Here is a 26645-nt window from a genome sequence, read left to right as displayed (position 1 = left end):
CCGGATATTCGGCGGGGGCGGGAATCGCGCCGCGTCGGTTGGCAGACTCCCCCCGCGCGATTCTCCAGCCCGGATGGGCCGAAGTCCCGCTGCTAAAATGCCTGTCCCGCCGGCGTAGATTAAACCACCTACCTTACCGGCGGGACAAGGCAGCGCGGGCGTGCTCCGGGGTCCTGGGGGGGGCGTGGGGCGATCTGGCCCTGGGGGTGCCCCCACGGTGGCCTGGCCCGCGATCGGGGCCCACCGATCCGCGGGCGGGCCTGTGCCATGGAGGCACCCTTTCCCTTCCGCCTTCGCCACGGTCTCCACCATGGCGGAGGCGGAAGAGACTCCCTCTACTGCGCATGTGCGGGAATGCCGTCAGCGGCCGCTAACGCTCCCGCGCATGCGCCGCCCGGAGATGTCATTTCCGCGCCAGCTATCGGGGCACCAAAGGCCTTTTCCGCCAGCTGGCGGGGCGGAAATTAGTCCGGTGCGAGCCTAGCCCCTTAAGGTTGGGGCTCGGCCCCCAAAGATCCGCACCTTTGGGGCGGCGCGATGCCCGGCTGATTTGCGCCGTTTTGGGCGCCAGTCGGCGGACATCGCGCCAATATCGGAGAATTTCGCCCATTATACTGAACCAGCTCAGAGGAAATATGACACAATAAATCTTTTCTCCTCCAGTCATGAGGATTGACCCACCCTCTCCCCAAAACCTCCCCATTATTATGTAGCTGAGATCAGCAGCTTGGTAATATGAGGAATTTGCACTGCCCCGATTATAGTTTTTATTTTTAACACAGATGTCAAATCACAGTTCTCAGTCTCTCAAAGTGTGGATACCGTGGGCAGTAATATGAAGGTGCGTTCCCATTTGCATGTGCGTGTGCACAAGTGTGTATCAGTAAAGCAAAAGTGCAAAATAGAGTTATCCTGCACCTTGCAAAATCTGAAATTGGCTTTGTCCCTTTGCAATTGCTGGTGCTTGTCGCATTCTGTGATCTGACTCCACCAGACTTACAACAGTGGCAAAACAGTGGTATAACAGCAGCCTTAATTTTATTAGGCTTGCAAGTATTGAAAAGTGAATTGTCTCAATTCCCATTCGGGCTATGGGAGGCACTTCCAAAGTCAGAATCCGCATGAGAGCAGTTGCCAATTCATAACCCTTCAAAGGGTTGCAGCAAATATAAATATCCTTGCAAATAAATTGTCAATGGGTGTAATTTGTAAGATCTAGTGAATGTATAATTCCTGTTTAATATTTGAACCTTTTTTTCTTTTTCAGTTGTACTGTCAAAGTCTTGTGCCTGGTGGTCACCTGGTTTCAATCCACAGCAAGCAAAATAACAACTTTGTTTTGAATTTATTACAAAAGGAGAATATAACACATTATAGGGTTTGGCTTGGTAGCTCTGATCTGTACCAAGTAAATATAATTTAATTCCTACTGAAAATTTCAATTCTAAATTCCACCAACAATTCTAGGATAATTTCTCAAAATAATATTTATTTTGCTCCACTATTTTATCTCAGGATGGTGTACGTTTTTGGACCGATGGATCTAAATGGGATTATTATATCTGGCTTGCAGGAAGACCTTATCTTGGCGCCTTCTGCAATGCAATGGTGATACATGAGGGTAGGATATTTCTCATTAAAGAAATAATGAAGATTTTCTGCTCTCTCTCATGCACGGGTCCAACACTGCTCAGTAAATTAAGTATCTGACTCTGTGACATTCATTGTCTCTGTCTGCCTGTTTATTTTTGTTAGTTGGTGTGTATGAATACAGTGGGGTTAAGTTTCGATAACGATTCACCAAACTCCTATTTTAACTTTGGCAGAAGTAAGGCAGAAACCTGAGAAAAATAAGCAGCAATTTACTCCATTTCTCTGGTGTCTCCCCTGATCATCCAAGTTACAACATGACATTGGAAAAACATAGGAATTCCACCTGCGTTTTCATTCTTTGCTTTACTCCTCACAACGGTGCTGGTTCCTGCTGAGATGTGACAGCCTGGCTTTGTTTACCTTTGCGTAACTTAGAATCGCAGAATTTACAGTGCAGAAGGAGGCCATTTGGCCCATCGAATCTGCTCCGGCCCTTGGAAAGAGAACCGTACTTAATCCTTATCCCCGTAACCCACCTAACCTTTTGGACACTAAGGGACAACTTAGCACGGCCAATCCACCTAACCTGCACATCTCTGGACTGTGGGTAGAAATCCGAGCACCCGGAGGAAACCCACGCAACACGGGGAGAACGTGCAAACTTTGTGCAGTCAACCGAGGCCGGAATTGAACCTGGTTCCCTGGAGCTGTGAGGCAGCAGTGCTAACCACTGTGCCACCATGCCGCCCCTAATTTTGTTTGTGTACTGCTGTCAATGGACTGGATACCAATTCTTTAAACAACATATATGAAGATAGGAACAGAAATAGACCATTCTACTGCTCAGTTAGATCATAGTTGTTCAGGTGTCTTCACCTTATTCCTTCCTAACTGGGCGCCAACTGTGATTCGCTTGGTAGCAGTTCTGTCTCAAGGTTCTGGGTTCAAATCCAAGACTTGAGCACAAAAATCAAGACTGATACCCCTGTGCAGTATTTTGGGTGTGCTACATTGTTGGAGGTGCCATCAATTGGATGAAAAATTAAAGTGAGGCCCACTCCTCTGCTAGGTGTAAAAGATCCCATGGAACTATTTGACGAAGAGTTGGGGCGTTATCTCCAGTGTCCTGGCCAGTGGTTATCCTTTCAGCAACATCACAAGAAGAGATTTTCCAGTCATTAACACTTGCTGTATGTGGATTTTGCTGTGTGGGCTGTTGGTTGCCCCATTTCTCGCATTTAAAAAATGATTGCACTTGTAAAGTCATTGATTGACTGCAAAGTGCTTTGAAATGTCTGGTTGTGACGAATGGAGTAAAAACGGAAGCCATTCTTTCACCTTGTTCTGTAATTCTTAATGTCTTCACCAAATAAAAAGGCATCAATCCCAATTTTGAAATTTTCAGGGTATTTAACCTCAACAACCTTTTGGGGAAACATGCATATGAAAAGTAGGAGCAGAGTTGACATCTGGCCCTTCAAACCTGCTCTGCCCTTCAACAAGGTCATGGCTGATTTGGGGGACTGCTTTGCGAAGCGGGGGTGGGGAAGGGCTGATTTGCGGTGCAGGGGTGTTGGCCGGCCACGGGGCTATCAGGCTACGTGCTCAAAATGGCGGCCCAACAGTGGGATTCCATTGAGAATCGCGCCTATTCCTCACCATGGATAAATTTGCATTGCAAGGGCTATGGAATTGCTTCCTGATTTGCGCTCCCAGGGGAAACATAAATTGGGTCCAGAGGAGGTTCACAAGAATGACCCCTGGAATGAAGAGCTTGTCCTATAAGGAGCAGTTGAGGATGCTGGTCTGTACTCGATGGAGTTTAGAAGGATGAGGGGACTCTCTTTAAACTTACAGAATACTGCAAGGCCTAGATAGAGTGGGGAGGATGTTTCCACTAGCAAGAGAAACTAGAACCCGAGGACACAGCCTCAGACTGAAGGAACGATCCTTTAAAACAGAGCGGAGGAGGAATGTCTTCAGCCAGAGGGTGGTGAATCTGTGGAACTCAATGCCGCAGAAGGCTGTGGAGGCCAAATCACTGAGCGTCTTTAAGACAGAGATAGATAGGTTCTTGATTAATAAGGGGATCAGGGATTATGAGGAGAAGGCAGGAGAATGGAAATGAGAAACATATCAGCCATGGTTGAATGGAGGAGCAGACTTGTTGGGCTGAATGGCCTCATGCTGCTCCTATGTCTTATGGTCTTAGTAACTTATGGTAGCATTTCTCCTCTGGTGGGAGAACATGGGGCAGGATTCTCCGTCCCGCTGCACCCATTTTCTGGTGCGGTGCGCACCCTTCGCCAGCAGGATTCTTTGTTCCGGCAACCAGCCAATGGGGTTTCCCATTGTGGGCACCCCCACGCCATTGAGAGTGCGCTGCCGGCGAAACGGAGTATCCCACCGATAGAGAATCCAACCCATAGTCTCCCAAATGGAGAATCTGCCCGTAGGTGAAGCGCGAGAAGACTAAAATGGATTTTATAGAGATGTCGTAACACGTTTTCTGATGAAATATTTATATTTCAGATCCTGGCTCATGGAGTGATGAGTATTGTGCCTGGTACCAATATCCATTCATCTGCATGTATCCCACCGAATATGATTAAAGGCAACACAAGACAGCGCAATAAAATTTACTGATCCAGAAACTTCCAAAATCCAATCAGAACCTCACTTGAGAACACTTCTCATTTAATGATAGTTTATAAAACTGAATTTTTGAACCCATGTAGTAAGCAAAGGTTATTTGACCGATTGAACCTGCTTCTCCCAATGCCCACGTTTATTACCTTCCTCCTTTCTCATGTCGTTTCTCTGCTTTCTTTAAAATCAACAATTCAATCAATTGTAATCAAACTATAATGTTTGAGATCTCACATGTTTAAGTACACATCTAAGGAACTGAGAGCTTCATCAGATCAAGGTTACTGAGTAAAATAATAAAGATGCTCACATGAAAGAACTATGTCTGTAACGTTATTGTGAGATTGTGGTCTGATGTGTGCAATGCTAATAGAACAAGTTACCCATCATCTACAAATGAACAAAGTCGTGTCATTAAAGATTTAAGGCTAAATTCTCTTGTATAATTGAGAGCAGTGATTAACTAGGAGCATCACTGTTTGGGCACAGGTCTGCATTCTGGTAGCTCTCCTTGTTTCCCAATGGAAAAACATGTAGAATTTCACTGGGTCTGTGTTGGGGCAACAAATCGATATCTTTGACAGTTTTTACAGATGCATTCTTTAAACATACTAGAAATGTTTAATAATGTATTGTGGGGTATTGCTCTGACAAACATCAAAAAAGGTATTTATAAATTATTTTTTGAAATGGAAGAGAACGATCCAAGGGCCAAATACTAAACAGTTAATTGCTTATGGTAGTCAATTTAAATAAATAACTTATAACTCTATGTGAATCTTTATGATGTTAAGAATTTTGACCGTAGCAATAGAAAGTATCTCTCTTTGTCCTACCACTTTCCCTTCGCTGGCAACTTAGTGCTTACCCTTAGAATGTAACTTTTCTTTGACCTGTAAAGTAATTAAAGTCCATAAGATGGTACATTGAAAGACGAATGACTGTATATGGCCAACCCAAATACCCAAACACTAAATTTGCAAATTAGATTGATGAGGGGTGTAATTTGACATGGCCAGCCAGTAGCATAAAACACACAATTGTGAAACGTGACCTAATTTCCTTCACTAAATAACATTTAAAAATGGGAAATTTACATACCATAGTGTTTTGCAGGCAAAGCAGGCAGTGTGCATGTTCTCACTTTGCACCAGAAGTGAGCTGCCCATTATAGTGACTAGAGCTACCAAGTAGGCATGTGTAATTCCGGAGTTTAACACTTTTTTGAGGACCATTTATTAAATTAGTCTATGTCATGCATGCTGTGATCCGTTTCTTCACTTGTTCAGCAGCCAAACTAACTGAGGGTACTGGGCGGAACGGTATCACAGTGGTTAGCACAGTTGCTTCACAGCTCCAGGGCCCCAGGTTCGATTCCCGGCTTGGGTCACTGTCTATGCTGAGTCTGCACGTTCTCCCCGTGTGTGTGTGGGTTTCCTCCAGGTGCTCCAGTTTCCTCCCACAGTCCCAGGATGTGCAGATTAAGTGGATTGGCCATGCTAAATTGCCCTTAGTGCCCAAAAACGTTAGATGGGGTTACTGGGTTATGGGGATGGGGTGGATTTAATGGGGTGCTCTTTCCAAAGGCTGGTGCAGACTCAATGGGATGAATGGCCTCCTTCTGCACTGTAAATTCTATGATTCTACTGCTGCCGTCTGTCACGCAAAAGGCAAACTGAAAGTTTTTTACTCACTTTTAAATTATATAGGGCTACATGGGAAATATTGGATAGAAAAAACCCATTCAGCCCACCCAGTCCATGCATATGTTGATGCTCCACTCTCGAGTCTCCTCCAAGCTTTTTCATTTAAATTTACTATTGTAAGGGTCCATCCTGTTTGTTCCTGCTTACTCCCTGTTTATTCCCATATTTCCTCATTCTCTTAGTTTTGCTATTACATTTTTGATCCATGGGTGATTTGTGGGCATGCGCCTTTAAGGCAGCCTGTGCCTTTAATTCAAACAGAAGGAGCCAGAAGGCTATGCTGTTTTAGACTGGCTTACATCAGTGATATCTCAGTTTGATTGATTTGGCTGGCAGCCAATGAATTAGCCCAAAAGGCTGTGCTCTGCCTGGTAACAGGTAGTGATTGAATCTGACCCCACTGGGATGTTTTCAAAGTCACGAGGTTCCATTTTGGTTTCACTTTTGATTCTGTAGTCTGCATGGAGGGTTCTAACTCTCTCCCAAAAGATTCAGCTAAACTCTCTCATTAAGGCCACTGTGTGGCTGACTCTCTCTCTCCAGCTAGGCTGTTTATCATTCTCTTGAGACTGCAAAGGCTAGAACTCAAACCACGAGCTTAAACCAAGGTCTGATATGAAATAAAGTGTCGATATAAAGTGTCTAGAAAGATATAGGCTTGGATGTGAACCTCGAGCTGAAAGCCCAGTTTGATAAGGAATGAAGCATCTGTCCAGAAAGCTGGCTGCCTGTAAGTGCTGTTCTGAATGAGTGACTCAGCAAGGAAGACGATTACTAGCTGTAAGCCAGAGACTTTAATCAACCAGTGTGCTGTGAGGAAAGTGTGCCAAAGAACCATTATTTGAAGCAAAAGACTCATCTTTTGACCTTTATCCTTATTATTTTTATCCCTTTCCATCCATAGACCACAGTCTCCATTTCATAGAATTTACAGTGCCATCCGGCCCATCGAGTATACACTGGCCCCTGAAAGAGCACCCTACCGAAGCCCACACCTCCACCCAATCCCCGTGACATAGCAACCCCACCTAACCTTTGGACACTAAGGGGCAGAATGAGCATGCCCAATCCACCTAACCTGCACATCTTTGGACTGTGGGAGGAAACCGGAGCACCCTGAGGAAACCCACGCAGACATGGTGAGAACGTGCAGACTCCACACAGACAGTGACCCAGTGGGGAATTGAACCCTGGTCCCTTGCGCTGTCAAGCAACACTGCTAACCACTGTGCTACCATGCCGCCGTCTGTGTTTATTTGACCTGTGTGTGTAGTTAGAGGATGGGATAGTTAAAGGGATGGTAGGTGTTAACTTGTTATCCAGTTGTATTTACTGCATATTTCATGATAGTTCTTGGTATAAATAAACAGTAATTGTGTTTAAACATACAAACCGGGGTAACTAATTATTGGACAGCCAAGGGCCAAAGACTTTGGGTATTTTTATAAACATTATTGGTTAATTCACTTGTGTTGTGACTCCAGGGCACGCGGGGCTGGAATTGACTGCACACTTGCCCAGGGTGGCGTAACACCATCTTAGCCATCTATTCCCCCTTCCTCAAATGCTTGTCAAGCTTTCCCTTAAATGCCTCTATACAATTTCACTTCAACTATTCCCCGTGATAGAGTGTTCCATATTCTCACCGCTCTTTGGGTTAAGGAAGTTTCTGCTAACTATCCTATTAGATTTCTCAGTAACTATCTTATATTGATGGCCTCTCATTATGCTCTTCTCCACAAGAGGAAACATTCTGGGCTGGATTCTCCGCCGGCGGGATGCTCTGTTTTGCCGGCAGCCTGGGGTTTCCCGACGGCGTGGGGCTGCCCACAATGGGAAACCCCATTGACCAGCCAAGACATCCAGCTTGTGAATATTTTCCTGATAATGTAAACCCACACATTCATAGAATTTACAGTGCAGAAGGGGGCCATTTGGCCAATCAAGTCTGCACCGGCCCTTGGAAAGTGCACTCTACTTAAGCCCACAGCTCTACCCTATCCCCGTAACCCCATTTAACATTTTTGGACACTAAGGGTAATTTAGCATGGCCAATCCACCTAACCTGCACATCTTTGGACTGTGGGAGGAATCCGGAGCACCCGGAGGAAACCCACGCATACACGGGGAGAACGTGCGGACTCCGCACAGACAGTGATTCAAGCTGGGAATCGAACCTGGGACCCTGGAACTGTGAAGCAACAGTGCTACCTACTGTGCTACCGTGTAGCCAAACATCACTCGTATCAACCTTGTAAATATTCTCTGCACCCTCTCCAGTGCCACTATATCCTTATAATATAGCAACCAGACCAGCAACTCTAAGTTTTACTCTAGGGGTAGTCTCACCAAGGTTCACTACAGTTTTAGTATAACTTGTCACCTTTCAGTTCTATCTCTCTAGAAATATAACTGTGCTTGATTTGCCTTTTTTATGGCCTCACTAACATGTCGCACAACTTTGGTGTATTTGTACTCCGAGAGTCCTTTGGTTCTCTATCCAAACAAGTTTGCACATTCCCAGTAATATTATTTCTGCTTTGTACTTCATTTGCCAATTATTTGCATTTCTTCAAGTTTATTTATATCCTTCTGTAATTTATTGCAGTCCTCCTCAATATAGAGGAAAATTAAACTGTCTGGGCTCAAACCTGATGACTGAAAGTTTGGACCAGGCATTTAGTACACATTGGGTGTAGATAATCAGTGTGTGCAGCTACTTTTAAAAGCTAATTGGCGTGATAACTTTGTTCACAATTAATTGGTTTGTTTCATTTTTTTTCCAGTAGGTGTCACTGTGATATCGGTTTACTGATGGATATGCAAGTTGCTTTTGGTCACATGGTAAAAACTGTTCCCAGGATCACCATTTAGGGATTAAAGCTCAATTCTCTGTGATTTGAAGGTTAATTCACAACACAAGATAAGCAGCTGCAGTCGGTAATGATGTAGCTGCAGCTTGAACCTGGAGGCACGGCCCAAAGGGGAGGCTGTTCATTTTAGAATCATGTTGGACCTACATTTTAGGCTTTATCTTTCATGCGGTTAATAGTTGGCTGGGAGTTTTTAATAATTACTCATGGGATATGTGGATTGCTGACATTTATTGCCCACCCCCAATTACCTTTGAGAAGGTAGTGAACAGCCGCCTTTTTGAATTACTGCAGTGCATGTGGTATAGGTTCATCCACAGTGCTAGTTTTGAGGGAGTTCAAGGATTTTGACACAGTGGCAGTAAAAAAACAACAATATTGTTCCAGGATGGCATGTGACTTGGAAGGAAACTTACCGGTGCTGGTATTTCCACCTGTCTTTCTGCCCTTGGGTTCTAGGTGGTAGAGGTGGCTGGTTTGCAAGGTGCTGTTTAAGGAACCTTGGTGAGTTGCTGCAGTGCATGTTGTAGATGGTACACACTGCTGTCACTGTGTGCATTTGGTGGAGAGACTGATCATTTGAGGTTTAAGGTGGATGGGGTGCCGATCGAGTAGGTTCTTTTGTTCTGGGCAATCCCGAGCTTCTTGAGTGATGTTGTGCATCAGACAAGAGTTTTCATCGCACTCTCGAATTGTGCCTTGTAGTTGGTGGACAGAATATGATGTTGAACATTAAGGGTTGATGTTTATATTATCTCTTTCTGGAAATGGTTATTGTGTGGCATAAATGTTACTTGCCACTTAGCAGCCCAAGCTTGAATACTATCCAGGTCTTGCTGCATGTGGGTCCAGGTTGCTTCAGTATCTGAGGAGTTGTGAATGTCAGTAAACGCGTTGGAATCATCAGCAATTATTCCCACTTCTGGCCATATGCTGGAGGGCAGGTCATTGGTGCAGTTGAAGAGGGTTGGCCTGGGGCACTTCCCTGAGGAACTCTTCCAGTGATGCCCTGGGATTGAGATGATCGACCTCAAACAAGGGCAGTGGAGATTAAATTACAAAGACGCCATGGAACAAATGGCAAAGCGAGTGGGAATGGTAATAATAAATGAACAAAGCATTGGTCCAGAGGATTTATTAAAAGCAGAAAAAAGGTTCAACGCTGTCTGAAAGCAAAACATGAGATCAAGATGCAAATTGGCAAGAAGGGAAAAAGATAGAAAATAGAGGACAGAGTTCATGATCTGAAGTAGTTGAACTCAGTGTTGAGACCAAAGGTCTGAAACGTGCTTAATCAGAAGTTGAGGTGGTGTTCCTTCAGCTTGCATCAGGTTTCACTGGAACATTGCAGCAGACAGAAAGGTAAGCATGAAAACAAAGTTCTATCAGTATTATTGCCAGGATCTTAGCAGGGCCCATAGCCTTTGCTGAATCCAATTCTTTCAGCTATTCCTTCAGAGGCTGTGTTTATTTGTGCTGCAACACTTAGGGAATTGCACTTCCTGCACCTAAGCAGTTGCAGTCTAAGTGTCAGTGCCAGCGGCCTGCCAAGTTGACTTGACAGAGACAAACAATAAAGTTCAAGTTGCCAATTTTAAGGTCTGTGCAGTCTTTAACCAATTACAAGTTCTTGTATATATTCCATGTATTATTTATCAGCTGTTCCCTTTGTAAAACGTGCTTCTGATGATTTTTAAAAACTGATGAACATAATGTAATCTGAAATGAGATTCTCAATTTCCACTATGGAGAATTGTTTGTAACAATCAGTATAAGTACACTTATTGGTAAATAAATGGCCAAAAAAAATATTTTGACTGAACATTTAGTATAAAATTCTGCAATATGGGACTCAAAATGATGACCTAATATTTACCTTATGAGCTACCCGAGCCTGGCAGGAACACCCTGCACAATGCCCTTACTTACTGGGTGCAGCAAAGATGCTGCCAGACCTGCAGAGTTTTCCCAGCATTCTCTATTTTTGTTCATTACACACTGAATCCAGTTCAAGGGAGCAACACTCACGTAAAATCTCATTGAGATTGAGATCCCATCACAGATTGGGAACTGGAATGAATTGTTGATGGCAAATTATCTTTCTCTCTGTTGTGCCAATCCAAACTCCTGCCACTGACTGGAGGGGCATCAGAAAGGGTTGTAAATGGTGCAGGGGAGATGGTGGCGTAATGGTAATGCAGAGATCCAGGCAATTGTGCTGGCAACATAGGTTCAAATCCCACCATGTCAGCTGGTGGAATTTAAATTCAATTAATAAAGTTGGATTATAAAGCTAGCCTCAGTAATGGTGACCATAAAATCATTGTCGTTTGTTGTAAAACTCACCTTGTAAGGAAAGCAGCTGCCTTTACCAGGTCTGGCCTACATGCGACCGCAGAACACAGCAATAGCCCAGCAACAAATTCAGTTCAACGGCAGGAGCTCCTGCTCCTCTACTTGGTTGGACTCGTCCATCTGCACCTGCAGGTGCTGGATGCTCACTGACAACCCCACATGCAGTCACTGGCTCTGCGACTGTATCGGTGGGGCCGTCGGTTCCAGAAGCCAGAAACCCATCTGGAAGGTAGCTTGTCAATAGGTATGGCCCGCCCTCCCACTGTCCGCCCCCTCGGGAGTTCCTACCTCCACCTGCGGTATTGGAGGATGTGTGTGGTGCACACCAGATAGTGCCCCAGGAGCATCTTCACTAACATTTCCAACCGAGGTGAGTGTCTCTGGAATGGAGCCATGTTGTAAAATCTGTGTTGCCCTTGTACTCAAGTTCCACGGTGTCCTGGGTCCTGTGTTGGTGTTGTCCTCATTGCTGGACATCACCTGGGGTCAGGCTGTGGCTGGGGCCGGGGGCAGGGGACACCAGAAGGGGCCCATCCCATCACCACCAGGTTCTGCAAGACACATGATTAGACCACGGGCGGGGGGGGGGGGGGGGGGGGGGGGTAGGGAGGGGGAGTAGGGGTGGTGGTGATGGTGGAGTGGGGAAGTGGGTGTGGTGTGCGTGTGTGCAGGTGGTGTTGGGTGTGGTGTGGGTGTGAGGATGGTGTGGGGGAAGATATGGGGGGATGACACATGGGAGGGAGAACTGCAACTCAGCAGGGTCTCACTTCCTTGCCCGATGACGACCTTCACCCCAGCGACTGCCTTTTCATCAGGCCCGCCGACCATGTCCTGGACCTTCTGCTTTGCTGTGGAGAGGGGCTGCAGGTCCAGCTGTACCCCCCCAGTCTTCTCCTGCTCCCGGCGGTTGTGGGCGGCCTTCTCCTGGGGGGAGGGACAAAAAACACACTGCGTTGGATAGTCTGACGCATGCAACCGAGGGGGCAGGTAGCTGGTGGCTTCAGTGGCCTGAGCACCTGGCCATGGTGGCTGTTATAGGTGCCAGCGTGCATTGCAGGGAGGGAGTTCGGCCACTCTCCGGGTGGGGGGCAGGGTGAGGAGGGGGGGAGGGTGGAGGGAGGGGTACTGGTGTGTGATACGGGGGTTGGTGTCAGGGGCAGAGTGCTGCCTACTCACCCTGGCCGCCCTGAGGAGGTTGTACAGTTTCTTCCGGCACTGTTGGCTGGTCTGGGAAGTGTTGCTCATGACTCTGACCACCTGTCGCCTGCACTCAGGCCCGGCGAATGGCTGTCAGCTATTGAACCATAACGTTTGAGCCAAATCAGATTCTGTCCTCACCAAAATTCACAGAAGGACATAATCTGGCTGGAATCACCAGAAAGCAAACAAGAATGGATACCCTTACTAACTTTTCTTCTCCCTCGTCTAGGTATAGAATCCGATTTGGCTCAAACGTTATGGTTCAATAGCTGAAAGACATTCAACAGTTCTCGATCTCACATGAAAAGCAATTAGTTAGTCAAGACATCTGAGGGAAAATAATATTAACTTTTCAAGACTTGGATTGTTTTACTGACACAAAACCGAGTACAGACTATGCCAAACTCCGTGTGAATGAACTCATCTCTTCTGTTTTAATGCTATATTATTCTACTTTAAAATGTGCACACAGCAACAAGACAGATTACAAGACATTTTAAACAGATAGAAAGTACTTTATTCACGTGTTGTCACTGTTAGGATTTTCAAATTGAGCAAACAAGTACCCACAAAACATTTCAGTACCTGGAGCTGCCTAGCAGAGATACACATTCCAAACTGCCTATTTAGTCAGCAATGCTGTGCCAGAATTTCAAATATATCTTATCACCCAAATAATGTACAAGTAGACAGCCACAGAAACTTAACAAACCAATGTGAAGAACGAGAAAAAAGATCAAAATAAAACGTTTCTTATTGTCACTGAAAATTTCATCCATGTATTCGTCACATCCAAAATCAGCTTCCCAATGACTTCTCCATCTGCCTCTCAAACTCCATTTTCCATAAATGCCAACTCCTGCATAACTCTACCAGATACGCCCTGTACTTCATCATGTTTTGCTACCCCAGTCTTCATTGACCTCCCCCAATTCCCTTTTCCCCCAACAACTTGATTTCAAAATTCTAATCCGCATTTATACTCATTGGTCTCCTGAAACGCTAAATGTCAGCTTAGTTTATCTGATTCTAATTTAGTGTGTATTTCGCATTCTCTCCCCCACCATCCCACACCACATTCCACTCTGCCTTTTCGTCTTTTTCCTTCACATTTTGAAATTCCCCCTTTGGCACAGTAGCACAGTGGTTAGCACTGTTGCTTCACAACCCCAGGGTCCCAGGTTCAATTCCCGGCTTGGGTCACTGTCTGTGTGAAGTCTGCACGTTCTCCCTGTGTCTGCGTGGGTTTCCTCCGGGTGCTCCGGTTTCCTCCCACAAATCCCGAAAGACTCGCTGTTAGGTAATTTGGACAATCTGAATTCTCTCTCTGTTTACCCGAACACGTGCCGGAATGTGGCGACTAGGGGCTTTTCACAGTAACTTTATTGCAGTGTTAATGTAAGCCTACTCGTGACAATAAAGATTATTATTATTATCTATGTGTCTCCTAATTTCTTTCTCTTCTTCAGCTTGGGTTCAACCCTTGCTTTGCAGCATCTCAAAATGTTTGGTTTGTTAAAGAAGCCAAAAGTTATTATTGTTGATATTTTTAAAATTTATGACAAGAAAATGAATTATTGTTAAGATATTTTGAATTCAAAAGTGATTAACTATTAAGCTAATGATATTGATTAATAACATATCAATAAATGAAGGATATTAACATGAAAGCTACAAAATCCTTGGTGAATTGTTGTGAATCTTACATGTGGAAATATAGATTGAATCATAATTGTTTCATAAGATCTCTTTATCACATTTGGTTTATGAGTTGATGTGTGATCTTGATTCATTTGGTGGCATTCTTGTCTCTGGAATGGAAACTTGCAAGTTCAAACATTGTTGAAGGTGCATCCTTCAGTTGAAATATGAAATGGAGATAAAACAACATACGTTATTGGAGTTTCTGCACCCGAGGGAACGGGAGGACTCGTTTTTCTCAGCAGTCCATAAGGTATACTCACGGATCGACTTTTTCATGTTGGGGAAGGCTTTGTTGGCTGGGGTTAAGGGGTTGGAATACTCGGCAATTGCAGTGTCAGATCATGCTCCGCATTGGATGGATATGGTGCTGGAGAAGGGCGTAGCGCAGAGACCGAGGTGGGAATTAGATGTGGGACTTTTTGGGGACCAAGTGTTCTGTGACAAAATTGAAAAGGTAATTCAGGAATATGTAGGTTTCAACTGTACGGATGAGGTGTCGAAGGTGGTCGTCTGGGAGGCTCTAAAGGTGGTGGTGAGGGGGGAGGTGATTTTGTTTAAGGCCAGGGTGGACAAAGAGGAGAGGTTGGAGTGGCAGAGGGTAATAGATGAGATGTTGGAGGTAGATAGGAGTTATGCAGAGGATGGGGATCCAGCAAAGCTGGAAAAGAGGAAGGAACTACAGGCGACCTTCGACCGACTGTCTACCAGGAAGGCGGTGCGCCAACTGAGATGAGCAAGGTGTGCAGTTTACGAACATGGGGATATGTTAGCAGGTCAGCTCCAGAGGGAAGCAGCGGCAAGGGAAATTGTTCAGGTGAGGGATAGGGCAGGGAAGTTGGTGGTGGCTCCGGATCTGATTAAGAAGGTTTGTGAGGGATTTTATGAGAGGTTGTACAGGTCAGAGCCACTTTGGGGAGACTGTGAAATGCAGGAATTTCTAGATGGGTTTGAGTACCCGAGGTTAGGGGAGGGTGACAGGGCTACATTAGAAGGAGCGATAGTGGAGCAGGAGATAAAGGATGTGATTGGGAGGATGCAGTCGGGGAAGGTGGCAGGGCCGGTTGGGTTTTCAGTGGAATATTATAAAAAATTCAAGGATAAGCTGGCACCCCTGATGGTGGGGATATTTGAAGAGGCGATAGGGAAGGGGGTGTTGCCACACACTTTGGGGCAGGCATCGATTTCCCTGTTGCTAAAAAAAGATAAGGATCTGATGGAGTGCGGGTCGTATCGGCCCATATCACTTCTGAATGTGGACGCAAAAGTATTGGTGAAGGTACTGGCGGATAGGCTGGAGGAGTGCCTCCCGAAGGTGATAGGTGAAGATCAGACGGGGTTTGTGAGAGGGAGGCAGCTCTTTTCGAACATTAGAAGGGTATTGAACGTGGTTATGGCACCGGCAGAGGGGAAGGAAACAGAGGTGGTTGTGGCATTGTGGCCTGAGAAGGCGTTCGACTGGGTAGAATGGGGGTACTTGATGGCAGTTCTGGAGCGGTTTGGGAGTGGACCAAGATTTGTGAACTGGGTAAAGCTACTATATAAGGAGCCGAAGGCGAGTGTCCCCCCTGCTGTTTGCACTCGCGATTGAGCCGTTGGCCATCGCATTAAGAAGTTCGGGGGTATGGAAAGGAATAGTGCGGGGGGGGGGGGGTGGAAATAGAGCATAGGGTGTCCTTATATGCCGATGACTTGCTGTTATACGTGTCAGAACCAAGTGTGTCGATAGGGGGAATTTTGGAGCTGCTTCGAGTGTTTGGGTCTTTCTCGGGGTACAAACTAAATCTGGACAAGAGTGAGTATTTTGTGGGTCTCGGATGGGGGTGGGGACAGGGGTGGGGGGTGCTGCCATTCCGTAGGGCAGGGACTCACTTTAGGTACCTGGGGGTGCAGGTTGCCCGGGAGTGAGGGAGGGGGGGCTCCGCAGGTACAACATTTCTAGTTTGGTGGGGAGAGTGAAAGCTGATCTGGCAAGGTGGGATGGTCTCCCTCTGTCACTGGCGGGTCGGGTACAGGCGGTTAAAATGTACGTGTTGCCGCGATTTCTGTTTATTTTTCAATGCCTACCTATTTTCCTGCCAAAGGCTTTTTTCAGAGAGATTGGGGGTAGGATTACGTTGTTCATATGGGGAGGGAAGGTGGCCAGAGTTAGAAAGGTGCTGCTACAGAGGGGAAGGCAGGCAGGGGGTTTGGGTCTTCTGAACCTGATGTATTACTACTGGGCGGCGAATGTGGAGAAGGTGCGGAGCTGGGTAAGAGGGGTTGATTCCCAGTGGGTCAGAATGGAGGAGAGTTTGTGCAGGGGGTCGGGATTGGTGGTATACAGAGCACACCTCACGAGGGTGAGGATGGGCCGATTCTTTGCAAGAGTAGAAGATGTGTGTGAACGTTGCAGGAGGGGGGGGGGGGGGGGCGCTAATCACGTTCATATGTTTTGGTCCTGTCCAAAGCTAGAGGATTACTGGAAGGAGGTTTTTAGGGTAATTTCTAAAGTGGTGCACGTGAAACTGGACCCGGGCCCCCGGGAGGCCATATTCGGGGTGTCGGACCAGCCAGGGTTGGAAACGGTGCGGAGGCAGATGTTGTAGCCTTCGCCTCGTTGTTCGCCCGAAGGCGGATCCTGATGGGATGGAGAGCAGCCTCTCCACCCTGTGCCCTGGTGTGGCGGGGGGACCAGTTGGAATTCTTGACTCTTGAGAAGGTTAAGTTTGAACTGAGGGGAAGGATAGAGTGCTTCTACAATTCATGGGCATTATTCATTATGCACCTTCAAGAACTGGATAACATTGAACATTAGTTGGGGGGGGGTGGGTGGGAGGGTTGGGGGGGGGGGGGGACTGTATGTGTTAATGGTGACTATGGGTGCTTCCTAATTCCTTTTTGTCATTTGTTTGTGTGAACATGCGGGCCAATGTTTGGGGTTTGGTGGGAGGATGGGATCGTTGTTATTGATATGGGGATTGACATGTTTGTTACTGATTATTTTTTATTGTTGGTGGGTGTAAATTTGGGAAACAATGTGAAAAAGGAGGAGAATAAAGAAATATTTTTTAAAAAACAAACGTTCTCAGTGGAGACATTGTGAAACTGAGATCCTGTTTGGCTACGCAAGCCAATATTGAAAATAATATGAAAATAACTGAATACAGTGAGGAATTGTCAATGTTGTGGCCACAATCCTCCCTCAATCAGCCACCACCAAAAATGGACCAGCTGACCATCACCTAATTTTGGTGAATCGTGGATTATTGTTGAACATTCATGCAGAATGTTTAATATATGACCATTTCAAAGCAATTTGTTGTAGGTGAAGTGCTTGACAATATTTGACTAGAATTTAGCAAAGTGTCAGGCTCAGACAGAAAATTGGCATGTAGCTCTCCAGTTGCACGGACCAGGGGCGAAATTCTCCGTTATCGGCGGAAACTCCGCCGATCGGCGCAAAAAACGGCGCAAATCCCACTTGCGTCACGTCATAAAAATGGGCCGATAGTCTGCGGCCCGAAATGGGCTAGCAGCGACGTAACAGGATCCGCGCTTGCGCAGTGGTTCACGCCGTGCAGCGTCATACGCGCTGCACGGCGTGACGGCTCATAAGGCCGCGCAGCTCCCCCCCACCCGACCGGAACAGCCGACCGCAACACCCGACTTGATGGCTGGCCGTCGCTCAGCCCCGAGGTTCGAGTCACGCGATGTGGAGGCGCTCCTGGATGCGGTGGAGCAGAGGAGGGACGCCCTGTATCCCGGGCACGGCCGCAGAGTTGCCCCACGCCACAGCCGGCGTCTGTGGAGGGAGGTGGCAGAGGCCGTCACCGCTGTGGCCCTAACACCACGGACAGGCACCCAGTGCCACAAGAAGGTGAATGACCTCGTCAGAGCAGGGAGGGTGAGCCTCCCCATATCCCCTCTCCCCCAAATCCCCCCCCTCCCCCATATCCCCCCTCCCCCATATCCCCCCCTCCCCCATATCCCCCATATCCCCCCTCCCCCATATCCCCCCTCCCCCATATCCCCCATATACCCCATATCCCCCCTCCCCCATATCCCCCATACTCCCCCCTCCCCCATATCCCCCATACTCCCCCCTCCCCCATATCTCCCGACCCCCATATCCCCCATATCCCCCCTCCCCCATATCCCCCCTCCCCCATATCCCCCATATCCCCCCTCCCCCATATCCCCCATATCCCCCCTCCCCCATATCCCCCATATTCCCCCCTCCCCCATATTCCCCCTCCCCATATCCCCATATCCCCCCTCCCCATATCCCCCATATTCCCCCCTCCCCCATATCCCCCCTCCCCCATATCCCCCCTCCCCCATATCCCCCATATCCCCCCTCCCCCATATCCCCCATATCCCCCCTCCCCCATATCCCCCCTCCCCCATATCCCCCATATCCCCAAGTGAATCCAGCCCTAACCTTAACCTCTGCAATGCACGCGCAACCGATGGCGTGCATTCATATACCTGCCTAACACTGTTGCCTTTTACCCCTGCCACCACCCCACCCCCCCCCCCCCCACAGGAGAAGCGCGCACACAACACCAGGGAGCATGTGAGGACTGGAGGAGGCCCCGCTGATGAGAGGCCACTGACCGTACACGAGGAAAGGGCCCTGGAACTGGCTGGCGGACCTGAGGACCGGGAGGTTGCTGATGCAGAGGTCGGGGCCCCACGAGCAAGTGAGCCACCAACAGCCCGTCCCCATATCCCCCCTCCCCTATATCCCCCTCTCCCGTATCACCTGATCACTGCCTGATGTCTAACCATGCATGCTTCATTGTGTATCGCAGGACCAAACGTCCAGGCACCCATCCCCGCAGATGCAGACCGCCCGCAGAATGCCCCTCGGAGACCACGGGAGACGGAGAGACCCGCACCCTCCAGCATGCGACGCCCGCAGGATGCCCCTCGGAGACCACGGGAGACGGAGAGACCCGAACCCTCCAGCATGCGACGCCTGCAGGATGCCCCTCGGAGACCACGGGAGACGGAGAGACCCGGACCCTCCAGCATGCGACGCCCGCAGGATGCCCCTCGGAGACCACGGGAGACGGAGAGACCCGGACCCTCCAGCATGCGACGCCCGCAGGATGCCCCTCGGAGACCATGGGAGACGGAGAGACCCGGACCCTCCAGCATGCGACGCCCGCAGGATGCCTCTCGCACACCACGGGAGACGGAGAGACCTGGAGCAACAGGGAGACGACACCCCCGTCACGTGCGGGAGCGACCACCCAGCGATGAGGGGGGCAGCCACAGGCCCCCGTCACATCCGAGCCAGGACACCACTACCCAGGACACCACTATCCAGGACACCCCTACCCGGGACACCACTACCCAGGACACCCCTACCCGGGACACCACTACCCGGGACAGCACTACCCGGGACAGCACTACCCGGACAGCACTACCCGGGACAGCACTACCCAGGACACCCCTACCCGGGAAGACGAAATACCGGACAGTGACTCAGAGTGGATGGGTGGAGACGAACCCCCACCCCAAAGTGCCATGGACTCAGAGTGGGACGAAGAGCACGACACAACGCCACTGCTGTCACCAACACCCTCCACCATCGCAGAAACACTCACCATGGTTGGGCACTTTAGTGATGAGGCGTCTGGTACACTCACTGGTGCGCACAACACAGCCGTCCCGGTACAGCAGGTGGAGGTAGGAGCAGCAGAGGGACCGGGCGGTCGGAGGGCAGCCCAGGCCAAGCGAACATCTGCCGCTCAGATGGATCCCGGGTTCCTGCAGTTACCACACCCACACATCGATCCGATGCAACCACCGACACGGAGACGAGCGAATAGGGTGACGGGTGGCTTGCGGCGGCTGCGGTCGCAGGTGGAGGAGTCCACCCGCGTCCAGGAGCTGGGAGTGGTCCCGGTCATGTGTGCCACCCAGGCTGACACCGCACGGGTGGCATCCGCGGTGGAGGCAATGGGTGCGACGGTGTCAGACATGGGGAACGGTTTGCGAGGCCTGGGGCCTTCCGTGCAGGCGGCGTCTGTGGCCCAGGAAATGGCTGCCCTCTCACAGGAGGCCATGAGCCAGTGCCAGCGCCAGATGGCAGAGGCGCTCAACGCCATAGCCCAGTCTCAGCAGGCCATGGCCCAGTCTCAGCAGGCCATGGCCCAGTCTCAGCAGGCCATAGCCCAGTCTCTGCAGGCCATGGCCCAGTCTCTGCAGGCCATGGCCCAGTCTCAGCAGGCCATCGCTGAGGGCAACGGCGCCAGTGGCCATGTGCGAGCTGGCGTCGCACTGTCGCAGACAGGGTTCGACAACCCCCTGGGCTCCATGGCTGCAAACCTGCAGACCCCTGTCGATACCAGCACGGGCCTCCAGGACTGGCAGCGCCAGATGTCGGGGGCGCGTCGGATGGCCAGTCCGTTCCCATCCCCCACCCATGTAGAGGCCTGGGGGCCATCGGGCACCCCGAGGGAGGAGGAGGTGGTGTGGTCCGTCCCGGCTCCCTCTGTAGGGGAGGTCCCGGTACACCGCGACACCTCGGACTCCCCCCCTTCCGTCCCAGGTGCATCGGGTGGGCAACGGGCAGGACAGGCTGGCAGCTCGCCATCCCAGTCGCCCGGGCCGCAGCCTGGCCCATCTAGGCCAGGACGCCCCAGGAAACGGCCGCCAAAGGGATCCAGTGTCAGAGGGCAGGAATCACAGGAGTCCACCTCCAGTTCTGCTGTACCGTCTGGGGAACCACGTAGACGTAGTCAAAGGGCCCGTAAGGCCAAACAATTAGACACTGAGTAAGTTGGCACGGGTGCAGGGCACAGATGAGTTTTAGGCGCTAGGGCACGTGCATGAACTCCTTTGGTTATTAAAGTCAATGTTACACCTACCGAAGCTGCCTTTGTGCTCTGTCCAAAGTGTGCGGGGGTGTCATGTACGTTGAGCGCAAGTGTGTGTGTGAGGGGTGGTCTTACCTCAGCCCCAGGTGAGTCTGCCCCCTTCCCCCTGGGCCGCCATCAACATCCCCCGGGCAGAGGACGGGACCGTGCGCTGCAGTGTCACAGCCGCATGCAGGGATGGTCCGGGTGGATGGTGGTACTGTGGCCATGGGTCAGACATAGTCCAACGATGTAGAGCCAGGAGCTCATCGGAGGCGGGTTGTCATCATTCTCCATGGCCTGCGATAGACACGCGTCCACCCGCAACTGGGTGAGCCCGGCCCGTTGTGCCGCCGGTGGATCGGCAATTGGGGGTGGGGGGGTGGTGTGCATGCGGGTGGGGTGTGTGGGGTTGGGGAGGGGGGTGAGGGTGCTGGGTGGGTGGATGGGTGGGGGGTGTGGGTAGTCGGCTGTTGTCATGGTGTGCGGTCTGTGGCCATACTACCCGATTCCCACGCCCATCTAGTCAGTGAAGCGGGCGTCTATCAGTCTGTCCCGTGCCCGCTGGGCCAGCCGGTAACGGTGGACAGCCACCCGTCTGTGTCTACCCCCGTCTGCCCTGACCATTGCCCCCATCCCCCTCATCTGGGGAGGACTGGGCCTCTTCCTGCTGCTCCTCCACTCCGCCCTCCTCTGCCTGCGGCACATCGCCCCTCTGCTGGGCTATGTTGTGCAGGACGCAGCACACCACAATGATGCGGCCGACCCTATCTGACCGATACTGGAGGGCGCCCCCAGAGAGGTCCAGGCACCTGAAACGCATCTTCAGCACGCCAAAGCACCTTTCGATCACTCCCCTTGTCGCTACATGGGCATCATTGTAGCGGTTCTCCGCCTCATTGCGTGGCCTCCGTATAGGCGTCATCAGCCACGATTGCAATGGGTAGCCCCTGTCGCCCAGCAACCAGCCCCTCAGCCGGGGATGGCGTCCCTCGTACATGCCGGGGATGGATGACCGCGACAACACGAATGAGTCGTGTACACTGCCTGGGTGACGGGCGCAGACGTGCAGGATCATCATGCGGTGGTCGCAGACCACCTGTACGTTCATCGAATAGGTCCCCTTCCTATTAGTGAACACGGCCCTGTTATCTGCAGGTGGCCGCACGGCGACGTGCATCCCATCGATCGCGCCCTGGACCATGGGGAACCCGGCAATGGCAGAGAAGCCCACGGCCCGGGCATCTTGGCTGGCCCGGTCCACGGGGAAGCGGATGTAGCGGTGCGCCATGGCATAAAGGGCATCTGTCACTGCCCGGATGCACCGATGCACCGATGTCTGCGGTATGCCGGACAGGTCCCCACTCGGTGCCTGGAATGACCCCGTTGCATAAAAGTTCAGGGCCACCGTAACCTTGACGGACACGGGGAGAGGGTGTCCCCCGCCAGTGCCACGCGGTGACAGATGTGCCAGCAGGTGGCAGATGTGTGCCACGGTTTCCCGGTTCATCCGGAGTCTCCTCCTGCATTCCCGGTCCGTGAGGTCCTGGTATGACTGCCGGGGCCGGTACACACGGGGCGCCCTCGGGTGCCTCCGTTGCCGTGGGGCCGCGACGTCCTCCTCCCCCTCCTCGTCCTGTCGGTCAGGTGTCCCTCCAGCCTGGGCGGCTGCCGCCTGCCCCTCTGCGGCAGCCTGCGCCGCCTCTCTGGCACGCTCCTCCTCCTCCTCCTCCTCCTCATCCAGGGCAACATAGACATGAGCGGCTGCCACCACGGCGGCCAACATCGCTGGATGGTCTGAAAACATGACGGCCTGGTGGGGGGGAGGGGAACGACGACATGTCATCATTGCCCATATCCCCTCCTCCCCCCAGCCAGGTGGCATGGACCGCATGGGTCCAACTGTTGGAGGCTGGCACCTGGCCAGGTGGACCAACTCATTTGCCCTCCCATCACCCACCCCGGCACGGCCCCCTCCCCAACCTCCACCCCAGCACGGACCCCCCCCCAACCTCCACCCCGACACGGACCCCCTCCCCAACCTCCACCCCAGCACGGACCCCCCCCAACCTCCACCCCGGCACGGACCCCCTCCCCAACACCCAACCTCCACCCCAGCACGGACCCCCCCCAACCTCCACCCCGGCACGGCCCCCTCCCCAACCCCCAACCTCCACCCCAGCATGGACCCCCCCCAACCTCCACCCCGGCACGGACCCCCTCCCCAACCCCCAACCTCCACCCCAGCACGGACCCCCCCCCCCCAACCTCCACCCCGGCACAGACCCCCTCCCCAACCTCCACCCCGGCACGGACCCCCCCCCCAACCTCCACCCCGGCACGGACCCCCTCCCCAACCTCCACCCCGGCACGGACCCCCTCCCCAACCTCCACACCGGCACGGACCCCCTCCCCAACCCCCAACCTCCACCCCAGCACGGACCCCCCCCCAACCTCCACCCCGGCACGGACCCCCTCCCCAACCTCCACCCCGGCACGGACCCCCTCCCCAACCTCCACACCGGCACGGACCCCCTCCCCAACCCCCAACCTCCACCCCAGCACGGACCCCCCCCCCAACCTCCACCCCGGCACGGACCCCCTCCACAACCCCCAACCTCCACCCCAGCACGGACCCCCCCAACCTCCACCCCAGCACGGACCCCCCCCAACCTCCACCCCGGCACGGACCCCCTCCCCAACACCCAACCTCCACCCCAGCACGGACCCCCCCCAACCTCCACCCCGGCACGGACCCCCCCCCCAACCTCCACCCCGGCACGGACCCCCTCCCCAACCTCCACCCCGGCACGGACCCCCTCCCCAACCTCCACACCGGCACGGACACCCCCCCCAACCTCCACCCCGGCACGGACCCCCTCCACAACCCCCAACCTCCACCCCGGCACGGACCCCCTCCCGGCACTCCCCCGGAGCCCAGCCTACTCTAACCACCACCCCCCCCCCCCCCCCCCCCCCCCCCGCCGCACACACACACAAGCCGAGACACACCTCTCCTCAGGCAATCAGTCTGCGGCCATGCCATTTCCTGCCCAGAGCCAACCCCCCAGGCCGTCACTCACCTCCTCGCTGGTCGGCGTGAGCCTGGAGCACCGGGTCACGCCGATGAAAAGGAGGTTTGATTCACGTCGCCGTGAACGGTCATCACGTCGACGGGACTTCGGCCCATCCGGAAGGGAGAATATCGGCAGGCCGAAAATCGGCTGCCTTGCGCAGACCCGTGACATTCTCCGCGGCAGCGGCGCCATTAACGCCCCGCCGACTTTTCTCCCTTCGGAGACTTCGGCGGGGGCGGGGGCGGGATTCACGGCGGCCAACGGCCATTCTCCGACCCGGCGGGGGGTCGGAGAATGACGCCCCAGTTTTCTCACAAATATTGAGCCACTTTGCCAAAAAAAGGGTGGGCGTAGTTTACGCCATCACTCTGGTGGAACAGTGCCTCATAGAGCCAGGAACTGGCTCCAAAGAGATTGGGGCGCCATCTTTAAAGGGTGCTCCGATCAGCGCTGCAGGCTAATGGCACCAACCCCCGCTCTCATCACAACGTATCGGGGCTCTTTTTCTGTGCCCCCCCATCACCGGCCATGCCCTGCACCCCCCTCCCCCACCTCCACCAACATTCGTAGCTGGCAAAACCCCCTTCCCCCTGACATTCTTCACCGACAATCCCTCCTTCAATCACAGCCAGCACTCCCCCTCCCTCATGTACGCTCTCTTCTCCACCCAGCCAACATCAATGCCCTCCTCCACCTTCCCATGGGACTCCCACTAGGGTCAGCCCCTGGCATTACCCCATGGCACAGTTCACAATGCCATGTTGGCACTGCCAAGTTGGCTGTGCTAACCAGTGATGGGGGCTGTGCCACAGCACTGCTCAGGCATGACTCCCCCCCACCCGCCCCAGGGGCTATACTTATCTCTGCCTCCTGGAGATACCCCCTTGACTCACACCTGGCCAAACCTGATGTAAACCTCATCGATGTTTAATGGTGAGGTATGAATATTTAGTGAGGGGGGATCATTCGGTGGGAGGTCCACTAATAACACTGAAATTAATTCAAAGTTATTAAAACAAGTTGTGGCTGTGAATCAAGTGACGATACCAGTGAGGGACGGGGATAATAGGGAAATGCTATCTCTCCAGCGAGATTTCAAACAAATCTTTCCTTGCTTTTCAATTCAGGATGGTACTTCAGCTCAGGGATTTTCAAACAGCAGGTCGCGGTGAGCATAAGAAGGGTCACGGAGCTAAGAGTCACGGTGTTCTGAATCCATCAGCCGCTATTGCAGAGTTTCCTAACGTCAACATTTAGAAGCCTGCAGGGAAAATGCTGTCTGAAATTTCAATTCAGTCCTCTAGAGGGAGCAGTTATTTGATGGATTTCCTGTAAGCCATGCGCCCCCCCCCCCCCCCAACCCACCACCACCAACCCCTTCCCCGTGGCGTCTCTGCTTCAGAGATCATGGGCGCGATTCTCTGAAATGGAGGCAGAGTTTTCGCGCCGTCGTGAACGGCGTCGAGGTTCACGATGGCACGAAACGGCCCCTATCCCGACCGATTCAGGGCCTGAAAATGGGCTAGGAGCGGCGCCGCGTCATTTACATGCGCCAGGCTTTGGCGCCGCGTAAAGGCGGCGCCGCATACATGATGCGGCCGGCACCGCATAACTGGCATCACCCGTGCATGCGTGGTTGCCGTCCTCCCCGAGTCCACCCCGCAAGAAGATGTCCAACGGACCTTGTGGGGCTGCGGAAGAAAGGAGGTCGTCCTTCAGAGAGGCTGGCCCGATGATCGGTGGGCAACAATCGGGGGCCAGACCCCATTTGAGGCCCCCCCTGGTGCAGGATCCCCCCCTCCACCCCCCCCCCACGGGCCACCCCCCCCCCAGCGTTCCCACCGGCAGCGACCAGGTGTGGACGGCGCCGGGGGGAACCCACCGTTTTGGGCAGGCCGCTCGGCCCATCCGGCACTGAGAATCGCGGAGGGTACCGGTGAATCGCCATTTTGGTTGTCTCGGGCGATTCACTGGACCGAGCAGCGCAAAACGCGATTGTGCCGATCTGGCCGCTTCCGCGAATCGCGGGAGGGCATAGGACCGGCGGCGCGGGAAAATCTGGCGACCCAGGCGATTCTCTGAAACGGCGCGGGAGCAGACAATTGCGCCCGAGGTGCCGTGAAACGTTTGGTAGATTTCTCGCCATCTCCTGCCCAAAGCTACGGCCCAAGAGTTCATCCACCTCCGTGGACATGGGCCCCATGTGTTATTCCCCAGTGCAGAACAATGGTCCGGTTCCCGACATCAAGTGGACCATGGTCTCTGGGGAGACCATCTTGAAGCAGAAACAGGCCATCATGAAACAGAAGGAGACCATCAGCGAACTCACCACCAAGCTCAGCAGACTGGAGAATCAGAGTATTTCAGAGCCCTCGGTGAGTGAGCACAAACCTGGACAGGAAACACTTGTGTGTGTTTCTGATGTCTTCATGCTAACAAATAGCTGGAAAATCTTCTGCGATCTTCCTGCAATTTGGTTGCTGCTGAGGGGCTAGAAGAGTGTGTGTCAGAGATGGCATGGAGGCACATTCAGTGGGAGGGAATCAGCTGCCATTGCGGCAAGAGCTACATTATTGGAGACAACATTCTCCACAAAGTGACTGCACTGGCATGTCTTCTGGTCGGGGAGACATGAGCACA

The 26645-nt window shown here is 52.0% G+C and overlaps 1 long non-coding RNA gene across 1 annotated transcript; it reads left to right on the top strand.

The window, feature by feature from the left end:
- The first annotated feature begins 1265 nt into the window (after positions 1–1265).
- LOC140422767 (uncharacterized) lies at positions 1266–4479 on the top strand. Its single transcript, XR_011947592.1, has 3 exons — positions 1266–1408; positions 1516–1621; positions 4126–4479. It is a non-coding gene; the product is annotated as an uncharacterized lncRNA (long non-coding RNA).
- Positions 4480–26645: the final 22166 nt, after the last annotated feature.

The sequence above is a fragment of the Scyliorhinus torazame genome, chromosome 5 (genome assembly GCF_047496885.1).
Source record: "Scyliorhinus torazame isolate Kashiwa2021f chromosome 5, sScyTor2.1, whole genome shotgun sequence".
Lineage (NCBI taxonomy): Eukaryota > Metazoa > Chordata > Chondrichthyes > Carcharhiniformes > Scyliorhinidae > Scyliorhinus > Scyliorhinus torazame.
The sequence above is the reverse complement of the archived record's forward strand: the minus strand, read 5'-3'. Positions and strand labels throughout refer to the sequence as shown.